Source organism: Bos grunniens, chromosome 13 (genome assembly GCF_055505025.1).
Source record: "Bos grunniens cultivar Pamir isolate PY7600 chromosome 13, Bosgru_T2T1.0, whole genome shotgun sequence".
In the NCBI taxonomy this organism is placed as follows: Eukaryota; Metazoa; Chordata; class Mammalia; order Artiodactyla; family Bovidae; genus Bos; species Bos grunniens.
In genome coordinates, this window is record NC_141177.1 from 62,132,888 (window position 1) to 62,147,082 (window position 14,195).

At 38.2% G+C, this 14,195-nt stretch overlaps 1 protein-coding gene across 6 annotated transcripts in view; it reads right to left on the bottom strand.

Moving 5' to 3' along the window:
- Positions 1-14,195, bottom strand: part of PLXDC2 (plexin domain containing 2) — a 427,187-nt gene that overhangs the window by 340,605 nt on the left and 72,387 nt on the right. The gene's annotated exons all lie outside the window — the stretch shown is intronic.

Genomic DNA, 14,195 nt, shown 5'->3' on the forward strand with positions numbered 1-14,195 from the left:
GTGAGCTCTCTGTTCCTATGCATGTTTCTGATGTTAGCTAACTGTACTTAAATGAGTAGGGGTGGTGGGGACTTCAGTTCTGGAAGTATGGAGCAAGCACATCTCCCCCTTATCACACCTAAAACCCTGGTTAAAATGAATAAAACCACCAGCAGAAAACTCTAAAAGGTAGAGACAGAAAGGCAGACTTTCTAGGGAACCTTGCTATGCAAAGAATGTCTAATTGACTTGTGTTAAAAGAACTGATGAAAATAGAGAGGGAATGACAACAGAAAAAAACTTGGAACATCAGAGCAATCAACAGAACAGGTAAGAGTACCGGTAAATAAAATATACTACTTATTCTTTATCCAGTTTTTAAAATTCTTTTATAGATATTTGAAAGCAAAACCATAATAGTTTCCAATATGTTTCTCAATATACAGAAAGAAGTTAAACACTTAACACACTGTCAATTACTTCATTTAGTATGAGTGTTCTAAATAGGCCAATTGAAGGAGAGATTGGCAGAGTGGAGTTTTTAAAAATGCTCCAACTATGTGATGTCTATAAGGAGCTCATTTCTAATATAATGATATAGGTAGGATGAAAGTAAAGACATACTATGAAAATACTAATCAAGGGCTTCCCTGGTGGCTAAGTGGTAAAGAATCTTCCTGCCAATCCACGAGACATGGGTTTGACCAGTGATCCAGGAAGATCCCACCTGCCCCAGAGCAAATAAGTCCATGCACCACAGCTACTGAGCCTGTGCTCTAGAACCCGGGAGCCATCGCAACTACTGAGACAAGTGCTGGCAGCTACTGAAGCCCGTGTGCCCTAGAGCCCATACTCTGCAGCAAGAGAAGTCGACGAAACGAGAAGCCCGTGCACTGCAACCAGAGAGTAGCCCCTACTCGCTGCAATGAGAGCAAAGCCCACGCAGCCAGGAAGATCCAGCACAGCGAAAATAAATACATAAACAAAATTATATTAAAAAATACCAATCAAAAGAAAGGTGTAATATCACATAAAGCAGACTTCAAACCAAAGAAAGTTACTGGACACGGAAAGGAACATTATATACTGATAGACGTGTCAATGCACTAAAATGAAGAGTTAACGTTATGGTTTCAAGTATAAGGATATGAGGATAGACCTTGATTATAATACTGGTAACCTTGGACTTCAGTTTTCTGTACATTTCTCTAAGATTCAGTATTCCCATCTCAAAAAATATAGGAATAATAATGGCCATGCCTTGGGTTGTTCAAATGTATAAATGAGGTCAGTACATAAAAGTAGCATGTTTTTGTTTGTATCTCCACTACCATATAAATGCTTTGGTCTGAAAATGGACACAAGAAATCCTCAAAGTAACCTTGACTTTCCAATTTCTGACATATCGCTTCTCATGAATAATAAGCTTTATTCGCAGAGCACAGTGTTTTGCTGTAAAACATAAGAGGAAAAATGTGCTGGTAAATTAATAACAGTCTCGGAAATATAGAATTCCAATTAATTTCAGAAATTACTATGTAATTATGGATAAATCAATGAAAATTCTGTTGACATAGAATATAGTAATTACATATGCCAATAAAGTGGAATCCATAGTGGAATCCATGTGGATCCTTACATATTTTCACCTGCCTCTTCTTTTCAGATTTAAAATAGGAAAGAAAGCTAAGGAATAAGAGAAATAAACTAGACCATGTAATGATTTAGTGGCTCAGCTGGTAAAGAATCCACCTGCAATGTGGAAGACCTGGGTTCAATCCCTGGGCTGGGAAGATCCCCTGAAGAAGGGAAAAGCTACCCACTCCAGTATTCTGGCCTGGAGAATTTCACGGACTGTATAGTCCATGGGGTCACAAAGAGTTGGACATGGCTGAGCGACTCTCACTTCACGTGCAATTATTTAGTATTCCGCAAAAAAGAACAAAAAATTATTACTCAAGTAAACACATTTAATATTTCCTTCCTTCCGTCCTTTCTTCCTTCTTTATTTCTATTTTTCTTTTAATTTTCTGTGTGTACTTCTCATCTTTCTATTTGCTGGGAATGGAGACATTTTTCCTTTTAACCATCATCCTTATCAATGTGTGTGTGAGTAAATGTACATGTTTTAACTACTGTAACTCAAGTGATTCAGGTAGAATTAAAGTAACAAGCTTCAGTAGAAATTAACTTTTCTTATAGATCTAGGCCAAAATTTACCATTCTAAAAGACACTGCTGCAGCTGCTGCTGCTGCTAAGTCGCTTCAGTCGTGTCTGACTCTGTGTGACCCCATAGACGGCAGCCCACTAGGCTCTTCTGTCCCTGGGATTCTCCAGGCAAGAACACTGGAGTGGGTTGCCATTTTCTTCTCCAATGCATGAAAGTGAAAAGTGAAAGTGAAGTCGCTCAGTAGTGCCCGACTCTTAGCGACCTCATGAACCGCAGCCTACCAGGCTCCTCCGTCCATGCGATTTTCCAGGCAAGAGTACTGGAGTGGGGTGCGATTGCCTTAAAAGATTAAAAAGAAAATGAAAAAGAAAAAAAAATGTTCCTCTCCAAAAGGTATACTACTGTTTGAGCATCCCAAATAGTAGGTATCATTATTTTCATCCATCATAACTGACTAAAAGAATAGAGTAAAGCACAGGGATTTACTAATTTATACTATCTAAATTTTAATTTTCAGAAATGACTTAGCTACCAAACGAGTTGCTAAATGAATAATTGAAAATAAATGAACTGAAACATAAAATTTCAAATAACCTAATATTAAGTTTGAAGTTATAATTTATTAATAGAAAAAACTGATGCTCACAGGTTTTTATGGGAATTCAATTCATCGCATGTTGTTGCCTTCAGAAACATTCAGATACTCTAAAAACTTGGGAGATCTCAAACATGAGAGCTTATTAAAAGTCAAGCTGTCCCAGGTCAAAGCTGAAGAAACCAGTCTTTAAAGCTTCATTTTAGATAATTAAACTGCCTTAGGAAACAGTTCCAGATTAAAATAGCTCCAGTTTCTGGTTTTCTCAACTATATACAGTTAGAAGAACTAGTTATTTGAAAATACAATTCGAGCTTTGGGTGCTTATCCAAAGAAAAATTTTACTGTCCAGCTAGATATAGAGCTAACTAGCATATACATTTCTCATATTTAAATGCTGTCATGTCTCTATTTTCATGTTCTTAGATTTTATATACCACCAACTTCTGAAAGAATTTGTGACAGCTTAAAAATTGTGTTAAATGTTACCTGTGTGTGCGTGTACATGTACTCAGATGTCCGACTCCTTGAGACCACATGGACTGCAGCCCGCCAGGCTCCTCTGTCCATGGGATAGCCCAGGCAAGAATACTGGAGTGGGTTGCCTTTTCCTTCTCCAGGGGATCTTCCTGACCCAAGGTTCGAGCCCACATCTTCTGCATTGCAGGCAGATTCTTTACCACTTGAGCCACCAGGGAAATATGAATGTTACCTATGTTTCTTTAAAACAAATACAATATACACCTTTAGAGGAGAAAGGAAAATAGCTGTTACCAGTATCTATTTTATGAAGATATTACTAATATCATTTTTCCTACTGGCCATGGCCACTGAATTTGACTCTGAAAAAAAGTGTTATGATATTAAAGTCAACCGTAAAAGTAGTCATGTATGGATGTGAGAGTTGGACCATAAAGAAAGCTGAGCATCAAAGAATTGATGCTTTTGAACTGTTTTGTTGGAGAAGACTCTTGAGAATCCCTTGGACTGCAAGAAGATCAGACCAGTCAATCCTAAAGGAATCAGTCCTGAATATCCATTGGAAGGACTGATGCTGAGGCTGAAGTTCCAATACTGTTCCCACCTGATGAGAAGAACTGACTCATTGGAAAAGACCCTGATGCTGGGAAAGATTGAAGACAGGAGAAGAAGGGGACAACAGAGGATGAGATGGTTGGATGGCATCACCAACTCGATGAACATGAGTTTGAGCAAGCTCTGGGAGTTGGCAATGGACAGGGAAGCCTGGTGTGCTGCAGTCCATGGGGTCGCAGAGTCGGACACAACTGAGAGACTGAACTGAACTGTACCATAAAGAAATTAAAGCAGTAATTAGCACTTTACTTACATACATCAGAGATGTTTGATAAACAGTTTTTCTATTCACCTCCCAAGGTTTCCTCCTCTTCATGGTATGGCAAAATTCCAGCTATTATAAGGTTAGACAACTTACTAGAATGTTCAAAAGAAAAAAATTCAGATTGATTTCTGTTCATTTGGTTAACCTGACTTTAAAAGGAGTTTGTAAAAATCTAAATTTATAGACAAAGAATAAACTAAGTTTTTGTTTGCTTTTAAATCTCAACTGGTTTATGGAAGGACAGGCAATACGAAGACAAAGTATTTCACATCTCAGCTCTAGTGCCTCTGTATACTCAGACTGAAATCCTTGCAGAATGCCAAGCCAGGGAAATGCTTCAGGGCCATTCATCCAAAGTCTTGAGATGCTGTGATTGAAAGTAGCATGTGGAATCAGTTTGAGAAAAATAAACCAAGTTGGAGGAAAATGACATGCGTAATAAACTAAGATAGAGTGGAGACTATTAAAAAATGGAAATTGCTTCAGGGAAATATTTTGAGATGCAGCAGACAGAAATTTCAAAGCTGGAGAAACAGAATTTGCTTACACAGAACATACACTCTGAAATATTATGTGTCTATTCACTATCTGTATTTGCAGGAAATTGCTTTAAATACTCATCTGTAACCCAAAATATATTGTAATAAATCCCACTGATAAAATACTTTTGTTCTTTAATGAACTGAAAATAGAAAAAGGTGTTTCTTGGCATGGTTGGAAAAGCTGTAAAGTACAGGCAAGAGAACAGGATTCCACCTGGCTTAACCACACATATTGTACTGGGTTCAATGTGGATGTCATTTGGCTTCTCTTCTAAGTATAAGGTGAAATGAGGTGACTTCAATGATCCCCCTTCCTCTGCCTGTGAATCCATAAGTCTAACACTTCCCAATGCTTTTGGTATTTAACAAAGGTTTGCTTGGCTAACATTACAGTTTTTACTATCACAAGGATATTGACTCAAATATAGGGTAAAATATTCAGGAAGTTTTGTAGGGCAAAACAATAACCTTAGGAAATTTGAATGAGACAGGTACAAAGGTCTTTTTAAAAATGATCCCAGAGCAAATTTTAAAGAAATATTTAGAGTTAAAGAGAGGCATCGGGTATTTGAAGTTAAATAAGAATGGTGTTCAGAATATATATCTTAAAATGCATAGACATGAAACAGATGCAGAAAGATAACCTTTAAATCTTTATTCCATTCAGCAGAACAATTTCAATTTTCCCTACTATTCAGAATGATCAAAAAGCTCACTGGTTACAGAAGTCCTATTTGGAAATGTCCTCTGCTTGGTGCTTACGAAGTTTTAACACTCTGAAGAAATGCATCATAGTACGATTCTGATGAATAAAATAGATTGGTTATAAGGAATAGTAAGTACTGAAGTTTATGATCAAGATGGTAAGCATTTGTGTTCCATCATGGGTACACAATAACCCAATGTGAAGAATACTGGTACAAAATAACTACTAATTACCTGGTGATATATCTTACATATATTTTCTCATTTACTCCTCACCAAAGCCTTTAAGACTGCTTTGGAATACTGACCATAGTTTTCCCCACATTTTCAGGGAAGGAGGTATTCAAGACAGAGGTCACTGAAAGCTCTGTTCTTACAGTGGGGAAGATAGTCTTCTTTGTTGAGCATTGTTACTGTTAGGATCAGCTAATTTGTCTTAGTTTTGATCATTAAACAAGTTTTGATTATAATTTCACCACCATATAAAGTTCCTTTCAAAGAAAGAATGCACTGACAAAGCCATCTTCACAACTGTTTGCTGTGGTATGTGTAATGTAACTGTCGGTGCTCTATTTTGTATGTCAGCCTCTCAGGAATTTGCATGGTGTGTGTTATTGTGTGATAACCCAGATTCTATGGGCAAGAACTGAAGCTCTGAAAGGACCTATGAATAAGGCAGTAGCCTCAGCAAGGCTGACAATTCCTGAATCAAAATCTCAGAAATCTTGGTAACTGTTGTGTGGCAGAATTTTATACACACACACACACACTTGAGAACATGAGGCAATCACATTTCTTCGTTTAGATTCCTTTTTATCTTGCCCAGACTAGTTTTTACTTCTGGTTCATAGGAAAAATAGAGTACACCCCAGAGTCTTACCACCTCAGCATTCTAGAATCCAAACTCAACTTAGCAAGAAGAAAGAGATTAATAAAGCTTGTAGAAGCCAGCATATATTCTACCAAAGTCACAAATCAAAGTTGACAGCAGCTTGGCAAGAGACTAGAGGAATGATCAGATGGCCGGGGCAGAATAGAATATGACCAGCAAATTTATTTGCTCTCATTTACTTGCTCTCAATTATTTGATTATTCATTCATTCTTTCATTCATTTATGTATTGAATTACTCACTTATTAATAAACACTTATGGGGTCGAGCAGTGTTCAGTGTACTAGAGGAATCGAGAAGACTAAATCACGATCCCTGCTTTGGGAAGCTTGCGCTCTGATGGCGAGAGGGAATAGACAGGTATAAGTCATCACAAAGATGAAGACGATGATGAAAGCTCCTTCCATCAGCCTGACTAGAAGCCAGGTGCTGTTCTGAGTTCTAAAACTCAGATGCTCTAAGTGCTATAAGATGTGGTTAAGGGACTTCTCTGGAGGTGCAGTGGTTAAGACTCCATGCTTCCAATGCAAGAGGAACAGGTTTGATCCCTGATTGGGGAACTCAGATCCTGAGTGCTGCACTCGATGAGGCCAAAAAATAAATTAAAAAAAAAAAAAAAAAAGACTTGGCAATTCCCTGGTGCTTTAGAACTCTGAGCTTTCACTGCCATGGGCCTGGGTCAAAAAAATGAATATAAAATAGAATCTGAGAATAAAACAAACCAAATCTATTTTAAAATGTAGTTAAAATGTACAGCTCTATTGAACCTGCAGGCAAATAGAGTACAGTTTACTAATTCTTTCATGCTGTTGTCCCTGGAGTTCTGTGCTAAAATGTTACCATTCCACAATGATGACCACAGAGATGGCAACATCACCCTGTACCACTCAGGCCCTTTGAGTGTGTGTGGCTGATTTACACAGACACAAGTACTTTGTTCTCCACAAAATATTTTCTTTAAAGATGGGATTACAGGGTCGCTGGGGGCTGAGGCAGATAATTTAGTAGGAGTATGGCATTAATAGATACACACTACTAAGCAACAAAGATTTACAGTATAGCACAGGGAATTATTTCAATATCTTGTAATAACACATAATGGAACAAGAATCAAATAATAATAATATATATACATATGTATATGTATATATATTACTCAGTCATTTTGCTGCTGTATGCCTGAAACTAACACACTGTAAATCAACTATACTTCAGTTTAAAGAAAAAGAGAGAATTCCAGGGCCCCAACTACAAATGCACCATAACATGTCATCCTAATGAGTGTGTCTGTGTTAATCAGCCATGCACACTCAAAGGGCCTGAGTGGTACAGGGTGATGTTGCTATCTCTGTGGTCATCATTGTGGAATGGTAATATCTAGACAGCAGAGAACTGCAAGGACAAAGGCATGGAAGAGTTAGTAAACTATACTCTATTTGCCTGCAGGTTCAATAGAGCTGTACTAGTAAACTTCTTTCAGATTACAAGTACACCACCCACCAACACTCACCAACATTCACCCCTGCCATCTCTTTTAGAGGTATATTTCCAATATTTTTGCTTTGTATGTTTAAGAACTATCCGTCATAATATATAGTATACTTGGGCTTCCCAGGTGGCTTAGTGGTAAAAAATCTACCTGCCAATGCAGGAGCATGGGCTCGAACCCTGGGTCAGGAAAACCCCTTGGAGAAGAGCCTAGCAACCCAGTCCAGTTTTCTTGCCTGGGAAATTCCATGGACAGAGGAGCCTGGCAGACTATAGTCCATGGGTTCGCAAAGAGTCGGACATGACTCAATGACTAAGCAACAACAACTCAGCGGAACTAGAAACATCTAGATCCTTACAAGAAATGATAATGTGGAGTTACCACCATCATCTAGCCTCAGAACTTCAGGCTCCCAGCTCCCACGAAAATAAAATTCTAGTATCTAAAAATCAAAGGAAAATTTAATAAACACATTTCCATGAGAAAAAAAGGTTCATATGCTACAGTAAACTTTTTATAGTAGTTATGTTGCCATCTCTTTGAAGTTGACCAACTTTGATTAAGTATGAGTTGAATGCATGCTCCCTTAATGTGGGTGGGGAGCAGGGAAAGCAGAGAAAATATATGAATCCTCTAACCAGTGACAAATAGACTTGGGTAAGCGGCTCAAGTGAGGGACTGAAATCCAACTCATGCACTTGCCATCAAACTACAATCTCCAGAGCTATAAGGTCCAAGAGGGAGCATCTTTTCCTTGTTCATACAAAGGTACAAATAAAGCTAATGGTGGCCTGCTTTTTATCTGACTCGGACTTCTCACTTTCCTCTAATCTTCAGAAAATCATATTGGCTCTACCTTCAGAACAGACCCAGGATCTGATCAATTTTCACAAACTTCAATGCTACTAGCTGGGCCCAAGCCCAGCTTGCCTGGATTGTTGCAATAGCCTCTTAACTCAGGCCTCCTGCTACCACCTTATTCCTCCTGTAGTTTATTCTCAGCATAGCAACCAGAATAATCATACTAAAGCATAAGCTGGGTTGTGTGGCTCCTCTGCTTAAAACACTCCAGTGTCCCATTCCAGTCAGAGCAAATGCCAAGTTTGACAGTCCCCACCAGGCCTCTGTGATTTCCCCTTTTGCCCTAGATCTCTGAACTCACCTCTCACTTTTCTATTCACTGATTCTGTTGCGACACACAGGTCTCTGGATCATTCCCTTAAACACCATGCATGCCCTTGCCTGAAGACATTTGCACACACTGTTCTGTTTGCCCAGAGTCCAGACATCCGCTTACACTGAAACACTCTAACACAGGAAGCCCCGAGGTACTTGTTATTTCCAAAACTATAGGGACTTTGTAGAGGATTTTACCTGAATACATGGCATACAACTCTTTTTTTCTGTATTGAAGAAAAGTTTTTGCTTCTTTTAAAGAAATGGCATGCATTTTTCCTAGGGGACAATTGTGAATAATGTAACTGCTTCTTTCCCTTTTGGCTTTAGTCATCAGGAAGGTCACAACCAAAATTTCAACTAAGTGATTGCTGAGAGACATGTAGCTTAAAAATTATCGTTACAAAGTACCACTTCCCACCATATACCTCTTAGTCCTAATTTGACCTTTTGATCCCTGTATTCTTTCTATTTCTCATTTGCATCTATTTGTATTTTAACCTCATTGCTTTTCAAGCCCTTCATTAAATGATATTTTCAAATTAAGTAGGGAAATGAAATCACATTTGTTATGTGGCTTTGCAGACAATCAGTAGGACAGGGAAAAACAATTTTATTGGGGCCAAATTGAAATCCCCAGGAAGTGTGATGGATTTCCTAGCTTCATGTCTGTAGCTTTTTTCCCATCATGATGTATCTAGAAGATTATGAATAAAGTCATGCTCTAACCATGTAAGAAAATATGACAAAAAACTGAATAATCAGAAGATTTTTTAAAAATTTTTATTTATTTGGCTGCACCAAGTCTTAGTTGTGGCGTGCAACTTTTTTTTTTTTGCCACATTATTTATTTTTTAATTGAAGGATAATTGCTTTACAGAATTTTGTGGTTTTCTGTCATAAATTGATTCAAGAGATATAAGGATTTCAAATTAAAATAAAATCAGAACAGGTGAGCCAGAAATTTTCATTAAAATACTGTAGTTTTATTATGCTATTTTTGGGGAAGATCCCCTAGAGGAGGAAATAGCAACCCACTCCAGTTGCCTGAAAAATCCCATGGACAGAGGAGCCTGGTGAGCTACAGTTCAAAGGGCCAGAAAGAGTCAGACACAACTGAAGTGACTTAGCATATCATAAGGGCAAGTTTTAAAGAAATATAAAATAACACACACTGTGCTCTTATACAATGAACTCAGGATCCTATCATCTTCTCACCTTTGGCAAAAGTGAAAGTGAAGTCACTCAGTCGTGTCTGACTCTTTGCGACCCGTGGACTGTAGCCCACAAAGCTCCTTCGTCCGTGAGATTCTCCAGGCAAGAATACCGGAGTGGGTTGCCATTTCCTTCTCCAGAGGATCTTCCCGACCCAGGGATCGAACCCAGGTCTCCCACATTGCAGGCAGACACTTTAACCTCTGCGCCACCAGGGAAGCCCTTGGCAACTATGTGATATTTAATTTGGAAAGATTTTTAAAAATTTGACTTCTTTCCCCAATAATAAGAGTTTAGTGATACTTTCAGATCAAATACATCCATCTGAGGTACCCCTACTAGCAAAGTACTGCTCCTTTCTGTACTTTGATTGTAGTGATTTGGCCTTACAAGATTCTTTTTGAAGCTACTTGATATGGTTCGTGAGTATTTATTCTCATATTAATAGGTGCAATCAATAATCCTGCAATAATTTTGCAGAAATGATGTTTTAATTAGGCAGCAGTTGGCACCTTAAAGGCCAGAATGTTTAACCACCAGAATATCATCAGCTCAAGCAGCAGACGGAGGGCAAGAAGGTTGATCTATATAAATGATCTAGTTGGGAAGGAAATTGGCCATCATGCTTACTATTATTATCCCTTAAGTAGTTAATGTATCAGTGAAGTGTGCAAATCTCCCACAAGCATAATGCAAAAAATATGAGAGACAACTTTAAGAACAAACTGGAGAGAAACAGCTGGTAGAGAGGTCCCAGAGGAGACTGGGGATGATGTTCTGTGATGACAGGAAAAGCAGATGTGAGAGGTAGGACATCTAGGAGGAGACAGCAGAAGTTCAAGTTGGCTTCCTCTTCGCAGAGTCGAAGTGAACTCTGCATGTGATTAACAGGTTATCTTTTGAGTTTTCTGTTTCAGTTTTGTAGCACCAGACAAGATGCTAAGGAAAAGAGGGTTGAACTCCTGAGGGCAAGAACTGCGTATATGGAACCTAGACTAGTGGCAATACTACAGGTGCTAAGTATATACTGATTTATCTCAATCATTCATTCTTTAACATATGGGATGAATACCTGCTGTGTGCAAGGAACTGTTCCAGGTCGAATGTTCAAAACCACAGAACAAATACTTGTGGTTTGACAATTGCGGTCATCTGACTGTGGAACAGTCCTCAGCCTAGACTGATAAGGAAACTTTCTCATCCCCTCTTGTTCCAGGAAAGAGGTAGGACCTCAGAGGCAAAGAAAAGAAGGGATATAGGTTTGCAATCTATGTGTCCTAATCCTCAAATTAAAGTCACCTTCTCTTGTTGCTGTTAAAGTTAACTTTTGTTGTTGCTGTTAATTTTCTATTGCTTGTGCATGACTGACTAATCTAAAATCAGTTTTGGAGGTTGTTGTTAATTAAAGCTAATTTTTGTGGTTGCTATTAATTTTCTACCGGTTGTGCTTGCAAGATTGTAAATTAAGATTAAGACCTGTTTCAATAGTTCCAGATATGATGGAGTGGTAAAATTCTTAAGTGAGTAAGAGAAGTGGTTACATATGCATAACCAGAACAAAAGGTGATAATTTTATTATATCTAAACTCTTTGATGTCAAGTTGGAACTGTCTTCCCTATTCTTAGTATTTATTGAGTGAATGATTCAAGGCTAAGATTTTAGTCATCTGAAATATGAAAATAATGCTACTTATTTTTATATCTAAAAAAAATGAATCCTAAATGGAACTTCCAGAGTATGGTAGCCAAGATAAAATCTATTTTTTTATGAGTTGATGTTATAGGTAGAGGGTGTTCTTCAGTTTTGATGACTGAAAATGCTTGGTAGCTGATAGCATAATTTCTGATGTTGCAAAAGCAAAGTTCTTAGCCAGTCCTGCTACTTGAAAATCACATTATTACATTATTATTTATTAATGAACTACCTATTGCAAGTGTATTATTATATACAAAGATTTATCACATACAATCACATACACTCCAGTTAGGGAAATCTAATATCAATTCCTAGCTCTGCTACTAACTAGCTGTATGATTTTGACCAAGCATTTAATTTCTTAGGCTTTGGTACTTTCAACTGAAAAACTGACAATAGGCTGGATAGCCACACACACACACACACACAAAATATCCCACTATGCATAGTCGAAAAAATAAACATGTTAAAAATTTTAAATACAATAAAAAGCATGAAGTATATTCTCTATTTTCTGTTTCTGAAAATACTTTCCACATTTTTTTGATAACACTAAAGAAGAGAGTCATGAAAGAGATGTAGCAAAAAGAAAAGTATTCTAATATATTTCTGGAATATGGAAGATTCCTAAACAAGACAAGTCTTGAATTCATCCACAGAAGGAGATCTATCATTGCCCCCCTACAGAAGACCATGATTCCAGGCTCAAGAATTTTTTTTTGTTATTAAGAAAAGTAATCCAGTTAAGAGGATCTACAAGGAGATATGGGCTTCCCCAGATGGCTCAGTGATAAAGAATCGCAGGAGCCTCAGGAGATGCAGCTTTAATCCCTGGGTTGGGAAGATCCCTGGAGGAGGGCACAGCAACCCATTCCAGTATTGCCTGGAGAATCCCATGGATAGAGGAGCCTGGCAGGCTACAGTCCATGGGGACGCAAAGAGTGGGACATGACTGAAGCGACTTAGCATGTATGCACAAGGAGATGTGTGAACCAATGAATATCCCCCCTCACCTCACTTTGACCTCTAAGGAACATATGAAAGGCAGAAACTGGAAAGTGGTTAATGCAAACACATCACTGATTCATGGGACTATGACACATAGGGGAACTATGCTATGGAAAACTTAGGGGAACAAATTAACTTCTTAGACTGTGATTGAAAGTGGAAAGTACCAAAAAATAAAAAAATAAAAAAAAAAGAAAGTGGAAAGTACCAATCCTTTGGTTTTCCAGGGATTCCTGTGATTTTAAACTCCAAGGACACCTTGGAAATTCCTTTTTTCATTAACATCTACCTTTATATTCCTCCAGAAGATTTCTCACAGCCCTGGCTCCTGCTGTACCTCCAGCCTGGGGAGGAGTGCCCAGGCTAGTTTTTCCTTCTAAAAATTGGGCTTTGACTTCCTCTGCGATCTCAGGACCAGTGTGTTTCTTTGACTTTATACCGTTTCAGAAATGGAACTCCATCAGGTCCAACCCCTGGACACTGGAGTGGGTTCACTGTTAGCATGGTTGACTCCCACATTTAAGTCATTTATTAAATCCTATTCTTGAATATTCAGGTTTCCTCTTCAAAGTTCACTTATGCTGCTTCAAGAAAGGAATCATTTCTGAAAGGCTGTGTTACTAGTTGATCAGATCCCCAGCTGCCATGTGCTTTTGTGATGTGCTGATGGAATAGTGAAGAGATCCTGGAGAATTGTTTTATTAATCACAAAATTTCACTTCCTTGGGTCTTGTCTCTAAGATTATTTTCAACTGTTTATTATATACACTCTTTTTTTTTCACTATTTCAGGAAAATGTTATTGTAAGAGCAAGGTAAGCCATTAATAATTTTTAAGAATAAAATATCATAGTTCCATTTTCAGAAATACAGAACGCTTTAAGGCTGCAGAGAGGTGAAAGACTGAAAATACTGTTACAATATGTATTGATTACTTCATAATGTTTTAGGACAATCAGTATGATATTATATATGTACCAGTTAGTTTAGCATATGATTTTGTGTCTGGTATCCAACACAACATCGAGGGTGCACAGTCAAAGAGAGATTCAGTTCAGTTCAGTCGCTCAGTCATGTCCGACTCTTTGAAACCCCATGAATTGCAGCATTCCAGGCCTCCTTGTCCATCACCAACACCCAGAGTTTACCCAAACTCACATTCATCGAGTTGGTGATGCCATCCAACCATCTCATCCTCTGTTGTCCCCTTCTCCTCCTGCCCCCAATCCCTCCCAGCATCATACACTCTTAATGCACTGCCCTGATTTCAGAAGGATTGCTTCTTTGCAAAGGAAACATTATTATTATGTTGAACCCAGACATACCTTCTGTAAAAAAAGCCTTAGAATATTCAGATGGATTTGATGGC